The following is an 18,869-nucleotide window of genomic DNA, read 5'->3' as shown; positions in this document are numbered from 1 at the left end:
ACACTCCTGGAGGAGACTGAAATTAAAAAAGAAAGAGTGCACAAAATTCTAAGCACAAATAGATCATAGATTTAGTGCCAGAAAAAGACCTTGAAGGTGACCAATTCCAACCCTCACAATCACAGATGAGGAAACTGAAGCACAAAGAGGTTACAGGACTTACTCAGAGTGACTCATTTTTATAAGTGCTGGATGTAGGATTTTTACTCACATCTTCCTGACTCCAAGTTCAATGTCTTAACCAGCAGGAACTCAGGAATTTCTCTTCTGACAAATCTAGATCTCTAAGCTCATAGGATTTTACAGCTGGAAGATCCTAGAGTCCAACACCCTCATTTTACATATAAGGAAAAAAAGTCACTAACTTGGGAAGTCCAAATGCTCAAATTTATCAACAAGCTTTTATTAAGGTCTTGTTATATTCAAGCCACTGCTAAGTGTTGGGGTTATAAAGGCCTTATTTAAGACCTGTAAGAAATAGATCCATGATGTGAAAAAGGTCTTCTTATTCCAATCCCATTCTCAAGGCAAAATGGTACAATGGAAAACTCAGAGATCTGGAAATATAGGACCTGGGTTCAAACTCTGCCTCTTCCACTTACTGGGTGACCTTGGACAGCTCACTTGAACCTCTGTGGGTCTGTTTCCTCATCTCTAAAATGAGGGAGTTTGACTAAGTGACCTCTGAAGCCCCTTCCAGCTCAAAATCTAACATCACATAATCTTTCCACTCTACCAGACTGGGCTTCCCAGAAACTGTGGGAAGAGACAGGAAAGAGGGCATCACTCTCTTTGCCACTAGGTCATCTGCTTTTCCCAGGATCCATGCCGCAGAAAAGTTCTGCAGGATCATAAAATAGCTTTGTGCCTATCTACCTCTCTGCTCATTCTGCCACATGCAGCAGTTACTTGCTCCATTCACCTCAGTTTCAGGAGATGGATGAGATTTCCCTACAAAGCACTCTATTAGTAAGAAAGATTTCTGCCTGTGCTATTCTAAGTTTTGGCTTCTTCAGGCTATATTTTTGGTTGTCGTTTCCTTTTAACTTTTCTCAACTTTTTTGGTAGTTACTTTTTTCCCCTAGTTCCCTCCCTTGGGTCATTTATCTTTTTTTTTTTAGGTACTGTACCATATTATACTACAACCCTTATCTGTAACTCTCAAGTACCTTTCTTCCAAATAATTCAAAGACCTCCACTATTACTCAATGTGGTCTACTGCTTGATTGAGGGATCATGGAAAAATAGTCCTCTCCCCCCAATTCTTCTCTTGATAGCTTTAATTCAGTTCCCTTAATTTTCAGTTGGTTCATACTGCCCTGGAACACACCTTCATCCATCCTCTCCTTTCTGCTCCTGTCACTTCTTCTCTTACCTTCTTTTTCCCATTTCTCCCTTGCCTTCTGAAATCCAAAGTGTTTAATTGGTAGTAGAGATAAGGACAGGACTGACTCGGGTAAGCTGTGTCATTTCCTCTCTGTCTGCCCAGCTCAAATTCATCTATAAAAAAGTCAATAAAGAGGGATAGAAAAAGGGAGAAAGAAAAAAAATCCTCTCATTCTATAGGCAGAAAAACTGAGATCAAAGGTTCATCATTTCAGAGCTACAAAGGACCTTTGAAGTCATCTAGTCTCACCTTCTCATTTTATGGATAAGAAAACTGAACTCTAGAAGGAATGACATGGAAGGTTCTTGGCCCCTACTATTATAATCTTGGCTCCTTCATTATAATATGCAGAGACACTTGGAGTCCATGATTCTATGCCATACTCATGCTAGTATACTCACATGCTCTAGATCAAGAAATTATTCTATGCCTGACCATGCAGCCATTTCCTCCTAACTGTCCCTGAGCACAAGGGAAGGCTCAGCCCTTTTATTACTTGGCCCCAAAGGACTCATAACCTGAAGAAAATAAGACTTTGTAGGGAAGCTAGGTCAGGGAGTAATTTATTCTCTACATACTGCTAAGGACTAAGACCAGTTGACCATAAAAAGAATTTATACATTTATCACCACCACCATCATCGCCACCACCAGCAAATCACTGAATTAGCAGTGTATCCAAAACCCTTAACCCTTAGTGAAGTGTTTTCTTCTCCTGTAAAAGTTCACAGACAACAGACTCATCACTATAATGTTTGGCAACTCATGCTGAATCAATTATTTTTTTCTTACTTCCAATGATCTGTGATTTCCTCATCATGGGCACACTCTTGACAGATGGACACTATAATTCTTCCATGACTTAGAAAATAGCTTCATGAATGGCTAGAGCTAAAAAAATAATTTATTCAATGGTCACCCCTCCAATGGTGAGTTAGATAATAGAGTCCTCAAATGATATTCATACCATCTCTTGCAAGTATATAGTCAAAGGCCCTCCACTACCTACCAGAAATTTTGCCCCATTGGCATAGCCCTTGGGAACCAAAAGTCCTCTCCACACCAGGACAAAAAATGTTTTTATGAGGAACTTAGTCAATCAGTAAATAGCAATTAGTCTCAGCCAGATCAAGATGAAGTCTCTTTCAATCATGCTGATGTTTCCTTTACAGAAAACATGTCCCCTAAAGGATGCCTAGTTCTGGGGAACCTCACACAATACTTTCTAATGTCACTCTCTCAGTTTTTATCAATCAGAGCAATTAAACAAAATATGCAAAGCAAACTTTTGTAGAAACAAGTTCTATGAGTTGAATCCTTTGAGAAATTGTCTTAGATGTAGTCTGTTATATTCAGGGGATTAAATCACCCATTCCTCTATTTCTGTTTCCACACATATCTCTCTTATGTGCAACCTGTCTCCTCTCCTCTATACTTTTTTCCAAGTTTATTTCTTTGTTCTATATTAACTTGAGAGCAGAATCAAGGTGGCTATGGGTTTCTTTCAGGTATGTGAAAGAGTTTCCTCTTTCCTCATATTCTACTGGCCTCACAGGCAAGGCCCTCCATCCTAGAGAGATGGAACCTATGACTAGGAGAAGTGAAGAGGGTTCTGTTTCTTACTTCAAGGATTTCTTTTGTACCTCCAGGATCTGGGACTTTGATTGGTATAGGTTTTCCAAGAATTAAAGTACACTGAGAGAAGAATTAGAAGTAATATTCTATAGTATACTGGTTTCCAAGGCAAAAAGATCTGGGATCAAGTCTTACTTCTAACACATACTATTGTATAAGGCTAGTAAGTGATTTAATTTCTCAGTACCTTGGACAGCTCTCTGAGACTGTAAATGACAGACCAAGGACTAGTCTGTACTGGCAGAGGGACTTCTTCTCTGGGCACTCCCTATGCCAATGAAATAACAGGTCTGATCAAAAAAAGAGAAGAAGCATTAACTTCAGAATTAAAGTGGTTTAATAAATTGCCAAGTCTACCTCCATTGCACCATTTGGATCCATCCTCTTCTCCCCATACCCCCAGTCAACATCTGAGTTCAGGTCAGTGGTATACTGATAAATATTTAACAACAAATTTTCCAAACATGTGTGTATACATACATATATATAATGTATATATTATGTATATATAACCTATATACACATATACATAAATACTTCTACACACACATTTTTGTTGTATAATCATTTCAGTTGTATCTGACCCTTCATGATTCCATTTGGGGTTTTCTTGGCAGAGATACTGAAGTGGTTTGCCATTTCCTTCTCCAGCTCATTTTATAGATGAGGAAACTAAGTCAAACAGGGTCAAGAGACTTGCCCAAGATCACACATCTAGAAAGTGTCTGAGGCCAGATTTAAACTCAGATCTTCCTGACTCCAGGCCCAGCCCTCTATCCACTTTGCCATCCAACTGCCTATATGTACATATACATATGTGTGTATGTGTATTTACACACAAAAACATACTTTATTTTTATTAATATTTTCTCCATCACTTTATCAAATCTAGATAATCAGCAAAACAATAAATCTATACCTTATTTGTAGCATTTGCCAGTTTCCAAGGTGTAAGTACTCACTGTAAAAATTTAACACTCAATTCTGGGGAACCAGTTTAAAATAACTCCAGCACATCCTTACTACAATGATCAGTGGAAGGCCTTGAGGAAATTAAGTTTGGAGGAGAGAAAAGAAATTTCAGGGATCATGTGATAGGTGTCTACAAGGAACTGAAAAGATGCCACTTGGAAGAGGGTAGAAATTTGCTTTGCTTGACCCCATTAGGAAGAGATAGGAATAATGGGCAGAAGTTGCAGAGATTTCCACTCAAACAAAGAAAACTTCCTAAGGATTAGAACAATATGAAAGTAGGTAAAGCTGGCTTATTTGGAAGGGAGAAAGTGTCCAATGAGTGGAAATCTTCAAACAGAGGCTATAAAGGCCTCTTTTAAGAGATGTTTCAAAATTATTGCTCAGGCATTAGAATAGATGCTTTCTGCAATCCTTTCCAACTCTGAGATCCTGTGATTCTATCCCCTGGATTTTTCCCCTCATTTAATTTATATTCTTTATATGTATATCAATGTTTCTAACCAAAAAGGGCATGAGTGGATCTTACTCTCTGTCCTTCTTCACTGATTTTTTCCAAAAGAATTTGAAGAAGACAAGTAAGTTTATGCCTGTAAGGTATTCTACTCTAGGGGAGGAGAGCAGAGTGACCACTACTCTTCCTGTGCACTCCCTTTTGCCTCTGGGCTTCTGCCCCAGATGGATAACCTGCAGCCCCTGGCACTGCTTTATAGGAAAAGCCCAATCCCCAGGGGCCTCAGAAATCCTACTCAGCTGACATCATAGGTGCTGTAGATTTTTCTGACTCCAGGCAAGTTACATGTTGGGGGTTTTTTTAATAAAATTTTACAACTGCCTCCTCTGCACCAAAGAGGTGCTAACATGAAATCCAGGTTTATAGGGGTTTGTGCACCCTGATTTTTTTTCCTTAAGGAACTTCTATCCACCCCCTCATCTTGGGGTTATTAACATAGTCATAACTCTTCAGAATTTACAAGGCCCCTCATGCTTTGAGAAGCACAAGTGATAGCAGCAAGCAGAAACCTTTTCATTTTGATTTAGAGACTCAAAATTTCTCTCTCTTTTTCTCTCTCTCCTCTCAACTTCTCACTCCTCTTCTTTCTCTCTTTGTCTTCCTCCTTTTTCTTCTCTCTCTCTCTCTCTGCGCGTGTGTGTGTGTGTGTGTGTATCTCTCTCTTTCTCTCCCTCTCTATCTCACTGTTATAAGGACCCAGATACCAAGGTCATTTCACATTTGCCCATGTTCCATAAACTAAAAGGAAGATCAGGGAAAAGAAACATGTTTACCCTGAATGCCCAGTCTAATATGTTGCCGAGACTCCAGTCATGCCTTTTTCCTATACAAATATGACCTGAGGAACATAATAATAAAAAAGACACTTTGAAAAGGCACTGAATTTTCAAATGACCTTAACACCTTCAGGCTGCTCTGAATATCTAACAACCCTTAGTGGGAGATCATACCTGTGGTCAGTAAGGGATGGAACAAATAAAAAAGCTGCTTCCTAGGACATAAGAGTCATCTTTCCAGCCTGTGTCTTTCCATCCTGATTTGCCTTAAGCCTTTCCCTACTCCCTCTAGATGAGGATGCTGGCCTCACATCCAAAAAAGTAGAGCTTGGCTAGAATCCTGCTGGGTTCAATCATACAGAGTAAATGGTAAGATCTTACAATACAACACCAAAGGTCCAGCTGATGTTTGGAAGGGGCAGTATGCCTTTTCTTTCACTGCCTTTAATCCTGCTACTCCACTTTTGAGTAACCCCTCCTACCTTCCACTCCTGCCCTACTTTGTCTCCCTCTTCTCTATTTTCCTCCTTCTCTATTCTACCTTTCATCCTACTATTTGCTGCCAACACAATCTCCCCACTGAATAAAAGATAATTTTTGCTCGGCATTCAAGGCCACTCAATCTTCAGGAGACAAAAGGCTACTTATTTACCTTTCCCTAATTTCTTCCTGCCCTCTTCTACCCATCATTCCCCATGCCTAGGACAGATTTCCCCACATTTCTGCCTGTTCACATCATTCCACACTTTCTTCAGGATAGAAGGAACCTAGATTTAAAACCAGACAGGACCTTGGAAGACATCTAGTCCAGTCCATTCATTTGATAGATGAGGAAGCTGAGGCCCCCACTGAGCTAAAGTGATTTGCCCAAGGTCACAAAGGTAGGAAGAGAGGGGGTAAAGATTTGAACCCTAAGGGCCAGATCCACTACTCTTTCCATTCCACCACACTACCTCCCAAGGCCCTGATCCACTACCAAGCCCTCTGTGATGGTTCATTTGATTCCTTCCTACTTTGTACTCACCAGGGTCTGCTGCTTGGCCCCCGTGAACTTAATCACTTTCTGGTTTGTACTGAATTTTTCTGTGTGCCCATATCATCCTCCCATCAGAGTGTAAGCTCCTTGAGAGCAAGGTCTATTTAAAACCTGTCTTAGGACCCCAGAACCATCTCATACATAACAGGTGCTTTTTAAATGTTGGTTGAAATTAGATTGAATTCCTAAAGCCCAAAGTTTCAGGCAGTTGAGGTTGAGTGGGAAGAAAGCTATCCTAACTCTCTTTTTTTTCCCCTATATGGTCTGTGAAAGAGAACTCAGAGAGTTTTCAGAAAGGCAATATGGCACAGTGTAGGGGGAAAGTGCTGGGCTTGGAGTCAAAAAGACTAGAGCATAAATCCCTATACCAACACTTACAAACAGTGAGACCTGGACAAATCATTTAATTTCTCTTGCCTCAATTTCCTCATCTTTCAAAGAGAAATCATATTACCTATGGTATCTAACTCATAGAGTTGTTGCAAGCCTCAGATGAGATAAAAATATATGTAGAACACTTTGCAAACTTGAAAGCTATGTAAACGGATATATATATATATACACACACACACACAGAGGCAGGATTTGAGCCCAGGTCTTCCTGACTCTGAGGGTCACTTTCATTCCATCATGCAACCACATTATGCTGTCTTTCTGGATTATTCTGATAAAGAACAATCAATTCTCACTGCCTTCTCTTCCCTACTCCTCTCCCTTCACAGGTACCATCTCCCTTAATTCTTTCCATTTTCTTGAAAAAAAAAAGGAAAAGTGAAGAGAAAGCCCTGAGGACAGGATATCAGAGGTATTTATGTGACATATTATTTCCTGTCTCCTCTCTAACCCAGACCCCAGCATGCACAGAACACACACCGACCTACCTCCCCCCATTCTCCTTTCCTGAATTTCCACAAGCTTATTCACCTGGCCCAGATCAGTCAATGAAAAATCCAGGTAGCTGATCCTTAAGGCTGCCCACTGCCCCACTCAGTGAAGGTGCCCCACTGCCTGAGCCCACTCTCAAGCTACATCCTGAAGCAAGCCAGCTCTGAGGCTCCATGCTGAGCCTCACTGACTCAGGCTGCCACTGCCAAATCTTATGCAACCAAATAAAATGCAGAGCAGGGAGCAGAGGCACTCCAGAGAAGCAGCCACAGACAAGAGGCATGGGGAGCACAGAGGCAGAACCAGGCCCAGGCCTCTAGGAACTTGTCAGCACCCAATGTCCCTTAAAAGAACAACGTGAACCCTGTCAGCACGTTCATTGTGTCTTAATTAATGAGTATATTCGGTCAATAACATCACTCCTGGGGAGGGGGTTGAGAGGAGGGGAAAAAGGAAATTGGGAGCAGGGGAGGCCACTCCACTCCTTTTTCATGGCAATCTGTCAAGTCTTTTCATTAATAAGAGGGCCCTAAGAAGCAGACTGCTCTCTTGTATACCTTTCAGGTGAAGAAAAATGCTGTCAGTGAGAAGTGAGAGACCACATCCCTGTGCCTCCAGAAGAGTGTATACAACTTCCCTCACTATTATAAGGGCAATATTCATAATGTCTCAATTAATTCCTTCATGCTCTAATTTAAGCCCCACCTTCTCAGTGCCACAAAAAGGGTTAGACACTCATAGGTCATCTACTACAACCTCTATGTGGGCATGCATTTGCCTCTACAACATCCCCACCAAGTGGCCATCCAGCATCAAATTGAACACTCCCAGGGATGAAAACCTCACTACCTCCCTGAGACAGCCCAATCACAGAATTTTGGAGGAGGAAGAGACCTCAGAGGTCATCTAGCACAATATCTCTACCCAAAACATTAGTCCTTTCTCTATAATATATCAAGTTAAGGAGCCATACATTCTCTGCTTCAATTCAACCAGTGATGATGGGGAACTCACTAGCAGTGTTCCAAAGCAGCACATTGAACTATTGGACAGCTCCAACAGGCAGGAATATTTCCTGATATATCGAGTCAAAAATCTGTTTCCCTGTAGCTTCCACCCATTGGTCCTAATTCTTCTTTGGCTTCAGCCCAAACATAGCAAGTCCTATTTTTTTCCTCTATGCAACAGTCATTCAAATTCTCAAAAGATAGCAATCATGTCTCTACAGTTTTTTTTTTCCCTCTAAAGGCCTATAAGTTAGAGGGCATATTATGATCAGTGAGGAAGAAGATACAACATAAAAGACATGAATCTTTCGAGGGATTGCTTGTTCATTTTCCCAAGATGTTTTATTTAAACTTTGATTCCCCCCATAGCAACACTTTGTACATGTTTAACAAATGTCTATTGAGTAAAAGGATAATGAAGGGTCCACAGCCCACGTGGAAGATCTTGTCAAAGAGAACTGGAAAAAATTCCCTTTGGCAAGCCCCCATGATATTGTTGAATAGAAAAAAAATCAAATCAAATATTAGTATTCAATATCTTAAGAAACCATTCTCCTGACTCCATGCACCTAAACCAAATCAAACAAGAAAATCTGGCCCATATTTCGAATTCAGAACCCTTCAAAAACAGATTTAGCTATAGTCTCCTGTGCCATCCTTTGTACCATCCTTTTTCCACTTCCTTTGCTCATGTCCTCCTAGCCCCCCAGCTGAATTTTGTCCTTCTCTTCTCCTAATCATATTCTTCCATCTAGGCCCAGATCAAATCTTGCTTCCTCAGAATAACCATACCTTTTTTTATGGAACATTCACTGTGCAATTATGATATTGAACATCATTTTACATGTGTATGTCCTTTCTCCCCCTACTACGTTGTAAGTTTCTTGATACAGAGACCATGTCTTACACTTAAAAAAAATCCCTGCAGCACCTATACCAAAATAGGTATTCCATAAATATTTGCTGACTGATTGATTTTCAAAGATTCCAGAAAGATTTTATATCCCTTCACTTGGCCACTGCAGAGTTTAATGACTTACTCATTGAGGGCAATATGTCTAGTGTCTAATTTAATTCCTTCCTACTGTAGTTTAAATCAGAGGATCTCAGAGCTGGGGGAGCTAGAATCTGTTATAGGTCATTTACTCTAATTCTGAGTTGGAATATTCCTGCTACAACATCTGTACACACACACACACACACACACACACACACACACACACACACACCAGTGGCCATCCAGCCTTTATTAGAATGCCTCTGGTGATAAAGTACTCACTATTTCCCAAGAACCCCATTCCACTTTGGTGAAACTCACTATCTTCTAAGGAAGTCCACTGTACTTTTGATTAGCTCCAATTATTACAAAATGCTTTCTGGTATTAAGAAAAAATCTGCATCCCTGTAGTTTCCACCCATTAGTCCCAGGCCTGTCCTCTGACGCTATGCTAAGTGATAATTCTTTTACTGTTTCTACTAATTCTTCTACCCTTAACTCCTTGAAAGATAGAGATCATGCCTCTACTGCTTTCTGTTCTCCAGTCAAATGGCCTATTGAGATTTGGCTACTCTAAACCCAAGGTAAAAACTATAACTGTTAGGAAAATTGTCATTATAGCTAGTCTTTACGATCTCTGCATTTTCCAACCTCCCTACATCTGTTCACAGTGTTCTGACCCCCTAAAATACCTTCCACCAAGCTGTCTTACTTCTCCATTGAAGCCCCCATTAAAGCCTTCTCTGTCCACCCCTGCTAGTCAAAATGATCTTTCCTTCCTTCCTCTGGATTCTTCTGATTGCCACCTATTCAGCATTTCTCACAGATTACCTTTAGTCATCTCTCCATGTGTGTCTACCTTGTCTCCCCAACTAGGCCAAGACTGCCTTAAGGGTGGAAAATAGGTCTTCTCTGTTTCTGAATTCCTCACACATATGGCACATAAAACCTAGGAGATGAGCACAAAGGAAAGCTTCACCCATGTTTGCTAATTGATTGATTACATACATGAAGACTAAGGATGTGGAAACCCAAGTACGGCTCTATGCCAAAGATTTAACTCATTGCTGAGACTAAGGCTGACATCATTCTCCCAGCCCCTAACTCAGACTGTTTTTACACCTTCTTCTTTGTGTATAAACACATGCACGTGTACATATGCAAATAAACACACACACACACAAACATACACACCTCTTTGGTTTTTTTTTTTTTATTTTAGCATTCAATTGGGGCAGCTACATGGCACAGTGAATAGAGCACTGGCCCTAGAGTCCTAGAGTCAGGAGGACCTGAGTTCAAATCCAGCCTCAGACACTTAACACTTACTAGCCATGTGACCTTGGGCCAGTCTCTTAACCCCAATTGCCCAAATTCCCCCTTCCAAAAAGAAAAAAAAATTAGCATTTCATGTGCCCAATTCCCTATAACTTCCTATGTGATTCATATTCCCCTAGAGTAGTCCTTTTCCTTGGCTCAAACCAGGGCCCTACCAGGTTTCCTTGTCTTGTTCAGTCAGAAGTCTGGATAGCATTCTCTATTCTTGTACTGCTCTCCAAGATGCCCCTTTTGGCTCAGTCTTTGTTTTCCATGATGGCCAGTCCCACTCATCTCCATTCAGTTATTCACCCACCTACAGGCAGGCCAGTCAGTGAGTCATTTTCCACTGCCCAGGCCTTCCCTTTATCCTTGCCTCATTCCTGCTAAACCTGTTGCAAAACTGTGTGACTTTACCAAATTCAATCCAAATTGCTTTTAAGGGGCCAAGAGATGACCCTAGAAGGTTTTCAATATCTCAGGACAATATCTCAGAAATGCTGTGACTGGTACAAAGTATTTTGGCATGGCTTTCCTAGGGGAGCTGGTTCATAGTGGGTGCCCTAAAGCTCAGTTATGTCATAGGCAAAATAAGGGGATTGGGATATATGATTACTAAAGTCTCTACCAGCTGTCATTCTCAGATATATTCAGTTTCCTCCTTCTCTTACCCTCATCGCCTCTCTTCTCATTTCCCTCTCCTTGCTATCATGTTCCATAGGATTTCTAATCAATCAGTCAGTCAAAAAGCATTTATTAAGTGCCTTCTAGGTATCAGACACTGTGCTAGACAATGGAGGTACAGTGCCAAGCTTAAAACAATTCCTATTCACAAGAAGCTTACACACTAATGGGAAAACAAGTATATGTTATATTTATATGGTTATGTTTTATATATGAATATATATAAAACATAACCACAAAATTAAAAAATACAAATACGTGCAAAATAGTTCAATTCAAGGTAGTTCAGGAGGGAGGAAACTAGAAATTGGAGTGGGAGACTAGCAAAGGCTTCATAACAAAGATGGTACCCTGAGCCACATCTTAAAAGAAGACAGGGACTCTATGGAACAGAGGTGATGCCTACAGACAATACTGAACCCACTGGACACACTGTAGGCAAAAGAGCTTGTTGACCTTTGCTTTGGTCCTGGAAAGCAAGCTGGAGCTGGGACACCATGCTAGGCATGGAATAAATTGGTGCTCAATAAAAAATGATCAATTTTATGAGTTCTTATCATTTCTACTAAATCCTCAGTAAGACCATGACTAAACTATAACTTCTCTCTCTGCCCCTGAGTATTCAAATTTGGGAACTAAGAGAATACACAGTGTAATGGAAAAAGCATTAGAGGCAAAAGGCCTATAGGTACAGAGAAAAGAACTCTGACTCTCTAGTCAAAGCACCTATGTTCAAATCCTGCCTTGGATGATTAATAGTTGTGTAACTTTGGTTGAATCATGTAGCCTCCTTGGGCATCAATTTCCTCATTTGTAAAATGAAGGGGTTGGACTAGATGGCCTCTAAAGGTCTTCCTTGATAGAGATCTGTAGTCCTGTCCCCTGGTTTCAATTCTAGTCTCTGTTACTTTTTCTGTGACCTTGGGCATGGCATAGTTAGATAGTGTTGGGCTTAGAGTCAGGAAGACCTGGGTTTCAAATGCCCTCTCTGACACCTACTAGCTATGTCACCAAGGACAAGTGACTTAGCCTCCCTTGGCCCCAAATTCCTCATCTGAAAAATGTAGATAGTAGGAACTAACTCATAGAATGGTTGTGAGGTTCAAATGGGATGATATTTCTAAAGAAATTTATACATCTTTTTATAAATATTGGAGACGATGATGATGATGGAAGATAGTGGTGGTTGTGGTAATCATGATCTAATTTTCTTACTTTCTGTAAGTTTGAGTTTCCTCATTTTCAAAATTAGGTTAGACTAGCAGACCTCTAATGGAGGGAACTCAACTGAATTGTTGGACAACTTGCTGCCCAGCCATGTTTTCATAAGGAAAGTGTTCTAGCCCCAGCTCATCTATTGACCAGATATATGACCTTGGGGTGGTCTACAATTTCCCTGTTGGTTAGGGGAAGAGTTAAAACTAGATTCCAGAGGTAGATCTCACTTTCTACTGTGCATCCTGCATCTTTGCTCCCTCCCTCAGTATTCTCATCAAGGAAGTTAGTATAGCAGCGCCCCACCCTCATTCAAACTCAACATCTCTCTCCCCTCATCCCCCAATGCTTTCATGATATTAGGGGAAGGTGGTTTCTGCTCAAAAATATTCTGAAGTCCTAGACTAGGTAATCACTAAGGTCCCTCCCAGTCCTAAAATTCTAAGATTATGAATTCTATTTCTCCTTGATTCTCATTGCAGTCATCTAACCTATCCTCCTGTCTCCAGGAAGATATATATCTAATGTATTAAAGGAAAACATCTTTCTCCTGTTCTTAAAGATTTTTTTGGAGACTACACAACTTTCTTCAGTAATCATATTCAGTTCTTAACAACTCTTGCTCTTGGAAAAAAAAATTTCCCTTATACCTAATCTAAGTCCATCTGTTGCAATTTCTGTCTATTTTCTCTTTCGCTGTCCTTAGTGGAGATGGAAACATCTGGCCATCATTCTCCATACAGCATCCCTTCATAAACCTGGACCACTTATTACATCATCTTTCAGCCTGCTCTTCTCTCAGGGTTAGATAATCATTGTTCCTTTTTATCTCTTGTCCTAGATCCCATTTTCCAACCCTCTAATCATGTTTGCGGCGTCCCTCCAGGCCCAAGTCAAATTCTATGAATCCCCTTATTGTGAGACCCATGACTGAGCATTATGTTTCTATGGTAAATCATAGGTTAACAGGGACCTGAGAGATGACCTCCTGTCCAACCCTCTCATCTTAGGAATGAGGACATTGAGAGTCAGAAAAGGAGAACCTCCTTGAGGACAGGAACAACTCATTATTTATCTTTGACTCTCTTTCATTGCACACAGTCAGGAAAATAATAGACACTTAATAAAAGTCTGTTGAGTTGAATTAAGTGGCTTGTTCAAAATCAGATACGGGGATTTCTAGTCCAAATGTAAGAATCCCAAGTGTTGCTGCCATTATTGCTCTGAATGACTTCTGCAGACCGAGAAGTAAAAAGGGGCATGTGAAGCCTTATGCAGAATCCCAGTATTGTAATCTCTGAGATATTAAAAAAATACTTTTCCCCACCCACTGAAATCATGACTAAAATTCTACTTAGGGCTTCTTTGATTCCCTTTAAAAATATAGATTCTTTTGGAAGGAATAACATTTTTCATCAGTATCAGACATTTTACTATGAATGAGCATGAATTATTTTCTTAAGTTATGATAAGAAACCAGGGATCAACAAGAATCTATTAAATGGGAGGAAGCTGGAAGTTGCCAGCATCCGAGAGGAGGGAGAGGAAGGGGGAAGGCATAAGTATTTATACAGTGCCTATTATGTGCCAGGCACTCTGCTAAGTACTTTTTTTTTTACAAATGTTGTATGATTTGACTCCCTTTCCTTCCCCCCTTCTCAGATTAATGCTTTAAACAGTAAAATAAAATATATAATATTACAAAGGAAACCAATTATACTGAGCTATAATTATAAAAAAAAATAAGTTCATCAATGCCAGGTTAAGAACTGTTGGACTAAAGACACTCATAGCAAAGATGGTCCTGCTGGTATCTCATGATTCCCTGAGTCATAAAGAGTGGTGGTCACAGAGAATCAGCTGCAATAGAGGGATCACTACCTCCCCAACTAGGCCAGTTTGTTTGAGGTCTGATCCTCAATACAACTGCACTCACTGCCCCAGGTTAGTTATACGTCTCCAAGTGCTCCAGAAGGATATGAGTGAGGCCGAGCATAATGACAGTGTGCGCCTATGTATGTGTCCCAAGAGAATTTCTGGCTTCCGTCACACAACTTAGCAGGTTCAGAAGTGAAGAAAACAAGGTGTCTAAAATTAAGTCCCAATCCCTAAGGTGCCCTGACATGGGAGAGGAGAAAACAGAAGGGAAAGAGGAAGAAGATACAGGCAAATTCCACAACTTCAGGTGTGCCCTGCCTGCCTTCTATTTGAGAGAATCTCAGAGGTTGTAGGGCAAAGAGGGAAGGAGGGAATTTGAGAGGCAGAGCTAGAACCCTACTGTGAGCAAAGTGAAAATGTGTCAGTTACACTGACACTTACTAGCAATTTTGATTATTGAGCTTTTTCTAAGAGAAAAATAAGGAAAAGAACACCTATCTCTAGACTAACTCCAGAGTCTGTAAGCAGCTACCTGGAAGCAGAGCTTAGTCTCCCTGGTGTCAAAAGTTAACTGGAAGGACACTTTCTCCTCTGTGAATAGGACTTTCAAGGGAATCATCAGGCCAATTCAAACTGTCAAATGGCACCATCCCCTGGGATAACTTGGGAGTTAAGTATTTTGGCAAGTCAGAGAGGAGGAAGAAAGTGGGAAAGACCTTGAAAGAAGGGGAGAAACAGCAGTTACAACAACACAGTGCACACAAGAGGTGGTCAGTACATGTTTTGATTTTATTTACCCTAAAGTGCAAAACTAAATGGAGAATAAAAGACCATGAGGCTCTTATCTGATGAGAATTTTTTTTTAAAAAAAAAGCCCAACCTTTATCATCTTCCAGGCTAGACAGCACAGTTTTCTTTAATAGTCAGACCAACATAAGATGACAAGTTCACACAACGGGGCACCAAAGAGATTAGTGTGTTGGGGGTGGAAGGGCTTGGCAGGAATGGAGAGACAGGAGGGAAAGGGATGCACATTGTGCCAGGTAACTCAGTTGCAGGAGAAAGAAAGGACAAAAATGTTAATGCCACGATGGTTAAGTGAGAGAAATCTCTATGAGTTAATCAGAATGGTTTGGGGGAAGAAAGCCAGCTCTAAGGGTGATACTACCTCCAAGGTCTGGCTAGTGTGATTTGCTGCCATGGTAGGTGGAATTACTAGTAACAAATTTAATTTCCTGCCTATCAGTCAGCCCCTTCATATGACAACAAGCAAAGGGCTAATCAGCAAAGGATGTGTGATTAAAGTCTCCAACAGGATCACATATGAGGGGCTGAGTCTTATGTTTGCTATCCAGTCAAGTTGATCCAGCCTTGTTTCATGGAAAGAACACTAGATTTGGAGTCAGGAGACTTGGGTTTGAATCCTAGATCTGCTCCATATAATCTATATGACCTTGGGAAGTGCCTTCACTTCCCTGGGGTTCAGTTTGCTCTGCTATAAAATGAGGGGGTTGGATCCAATCATCTTTAAGGTACCTACCAGTCTGAAACCCTGTGATTATGGTGCTATGCACCTCTTGCATTGTTCTTCACTTTGTTATTCTTTTTTTAGTCTAAAGTTATTATTTTAAATAGTCTGTTCCAGTTGAGGAAATACGGAAAAGAGGTAGGGGTATAGAGGAAGAAGGAAAGAGGAACAGAGAAGAGAGGGAGAGAAGGAGGAGAGAAAGAGAGAGTGTGTGTCCCACTTGTACTTTCCAAAGCTCTTTTCTTCTTCCTTTTTCCTTCCCAGCCATCTCCTTCACAATAATGAGTCACCATTTGGGAACTATTTTTTTAATCTTCCCTTTGAATGTTCTCTATCAATCTATCAAATGAGAAATCAATGAACTCAGGGTCAATTCACCCCCCCCCCCACTTTAAGTCTCCTACTCCCTGTCTTAGGTATTGCTGGAGCTAAAGCTTTATCTTCTGGTTTTGCTCCAGTTTTCCCCCAACACCTTAACAGAAATCAAAATACTCTGTCAAAATACCAAGATCTGCTCCATCCAGATCTGTTTCTCCTTTTTGTCCTTTTAGTCCCAAGAGCCAGGTGCAGGTATGCAGTGAATAAAATGTTGTAGGAAGGGGAAAGAAGAGGTGGTGTTGGCCCTTCCATCACCCAGATCTTCATGCTCATTGCAGTCCCCACTTACGCCAGTATTTGGATTTAAGGACTAGCAGGTTTTGTTTTGTTTACAGAATTTTGTTTACAGACAGATAACACGTGCAGAAGAGAGAACTGGTTGAATCTAGCAGGAGAATCAGGCAGCTGCCTTTTTTTTTTTTTAAAAACCAGCACACTTAAGAGCTCCATTAAGAATTATTCATGCCCCACACAGCTTGTCTGGAGAGAGATAGGGGAAAGACCTGTTGTTTGAGCTGAAGAAAACAAGAAGCACAAAGCTAGGTGGCATTTGACAGCAGAGGGGAAGAACGTTATCAAAACCTCTGCAGTCTGAGCGCCTTCTGGAGCAGGTGGTCAGAAACTAAAAATTTCCATCTTCAGACTCAGGGAAGAAATAAGGAGTGAACAACATTTATCTGTACCCTCTCAAGACTCAAAGGTCAGCTGTAGGAATAAAGAGGCCAGGGTATCTAAATGAGCTGATGGCCTACTTATTACAGTGTCAGGTTGGCAAGAAGGAAGGAAAGAAAGGAAGTTAAAGACCAAAAACTATCCATTTCTACTGAAAAGTTTGCCCTGAGGGGAATCTAACTTCCTGGGAAGCAAACCTAGCATTTTCATATGCTATAACTGCAGGGAAAAGAACCACTAAGTTTTTCGTAGGACAAAAGGTAAGCCTTGGAGCAAGTTGGTAACTAAGCTATCCATACAATCCAAAATGCCAAAGTGCGTGGTTTTGAAAAATTGGTTATGTAGGTCTTCTAGAATTTTTTCACCTGAGTGATAGTCTGAGGCAACATGGCTGGTTGGTTCCAGCGAAAAACAATTTCCTTGACCAAATGTACCTGAATAGAGCAACTCAAGAATCAGTTCTCAGACATCAGCCTTGTTTCTCAAGAGTAATAAGGTTCTCTGGACCAGGTCGATCTCCTCTCTCTGACTGGGACATGTCATTCCTATTTAATCTTTAATGATAATAATAGCATGTATATAGCTCTTTAAGGTTTGCAAAGCAAAAATAATCACATATTTTTATTTGCATATTTTTTCTCATTTGATTTTCACAATAAATCTTTTGAGGTAGGTGCAATCATTATCTCCATTTTGCATGATGAAACTGAGGTTAGATGGATGACTTGCCCAGGGCCACACATCTAGTAATGTTTGAGGCAGGATTTGAACTTGGGTTTTCCTGACCCCAAGTCCAATGCTAATGCACTCAAAGAATACTTTTGTCCTCCCTTAGAGAGGTAGCCAACAAGTCTGGAAAGAGTTCAAAAACTTGTTAGGTGAAAATCAATTAAGCGATTTATTTTCCCTCCGAGAATTTTTTTTTTTATTTTGTTGGTTTCCAATGGAGCTATCTCTCCAAGGTTCTAATGCCCATCAGGTCATACAGGACAGCCTGACACTGGCTTTTCTCTGGATAAACCTCCCCAGAGTCAGAAAGCTCTGTCCCTCCAGTTGCTAAAATACATTGAGACAGTCTGACAGCAGGGTGCGAGGGAAGAGACAGAAGTTTGAGAGGTCTGACTCAAGTTGAAGGTCAAGGCAGTACCGGGAAGTTGGGCCACCTGGCAGGTGGAGAGACAGATCGCGACAGAGACAGAGAAAAAGCATATAATGGAGAATTCAGGAAAATGATTCAGAACCCGAAGTCCCAGTGGGAATACACAAAAGAAAGGACCACTTATGAAAGTCGCCTCCTCCCTGTTCCACCCCTTACCCAATTAACCTGAATCTATAGTCCAATACGAGCCAGAAGCATTCCAACAGATCTCAGGGAAAGCTCGTTTGGAAAGGTGTAAACAAAGGGCTATCACAGAAGTTTCCCAGATGCTCACCTCGTTTTCTTCCCAACAAAAGGCTCGGATTTCAAACCTAGATCACCTTTCTTCTCATAAACTTTTCTCTTCTTCCTGCATTTCCCTTGGGGGATTTGAACTAAAAAACACCGAGATGCAAAAGCCACAAGTAAAACCCCCGTCGTGGGGCACGTTAGCTACCTTTTCCGTGAAGATGAAGGGGCTGATGCCCAGAGGTTCGACGAGCAGCGGTGAAGGATGCTGTCAGGATGGAAGCACGCCGACGATTACGGCTTTTCCTCTCCCTGCGACCAGATCTTTCAGCAGCTCAGACCAACTGTGCTAGAAATTCACTTAGCAATTATCTGCTGGCATCCAAGCCCCGCCCCCCGCTCTTCTCATTGGCTCTCTGGTTCCGGGCAGGTCCGCATTGGCTTTGGCCGGTCTCACTCACTGCTTTGGCTCCTACTATTATCTAAGCCATCAAAGGATATAATTCCATGTTCCATTGACAACCTGTAAGGCTCTTCTCCGGGCTGGGCTGGGGAGGAGCAGACCGGGAGGCTGAGGGGGAGAGAAATGAAGCTATCAGCTA

General features: G+C 41.1%; 1 protein-coding gene across 2 annotated transcripts in view; it reads right to left on the bottom strand.

Annotated features, from left to right (window-relative positions):
- Positions 1–18,607, bottom strand: part of ZMAT4 (zinc finger matrin-type 4) — a 725,479-nt gene extending 706,872 nt beyond the window's left edge. For both annotated transcript variants that reach the window (XM_069075846.1, XM_069075847.1), the window contains exon 1: positions 18,476–18,607. The gene's annotated coding sequence lies outside the window, so the exon portion shown is untranslated. The remainder of the gene's footprint in view (positions 1–18,475) is intronic.
- Positions 18,608–18,869: the final 262 nt, after the last annotated feature.

Source organism: Petaurus breviceps, unplaced genomic scaffold (genome assembly GCF_028583685.1).
Source record: "Petaurus breviceps papuanus isolate PSGF00001 unplaced genomic scaffold, PetGlider_PUasm1.0 90919, whole genome shotgun sequence".
Classification (NCBI taxonomy): Eukaryota; Metazoa; Chordata; class Mammalia; order Diprotodontia; family Petauridae; genus Petaurus; species Petaurus breviceps.
Note: the sequence above shows the minus strand (reverse complement) of the source record. Positions and strands in the feature narration are given on the sequence as shown.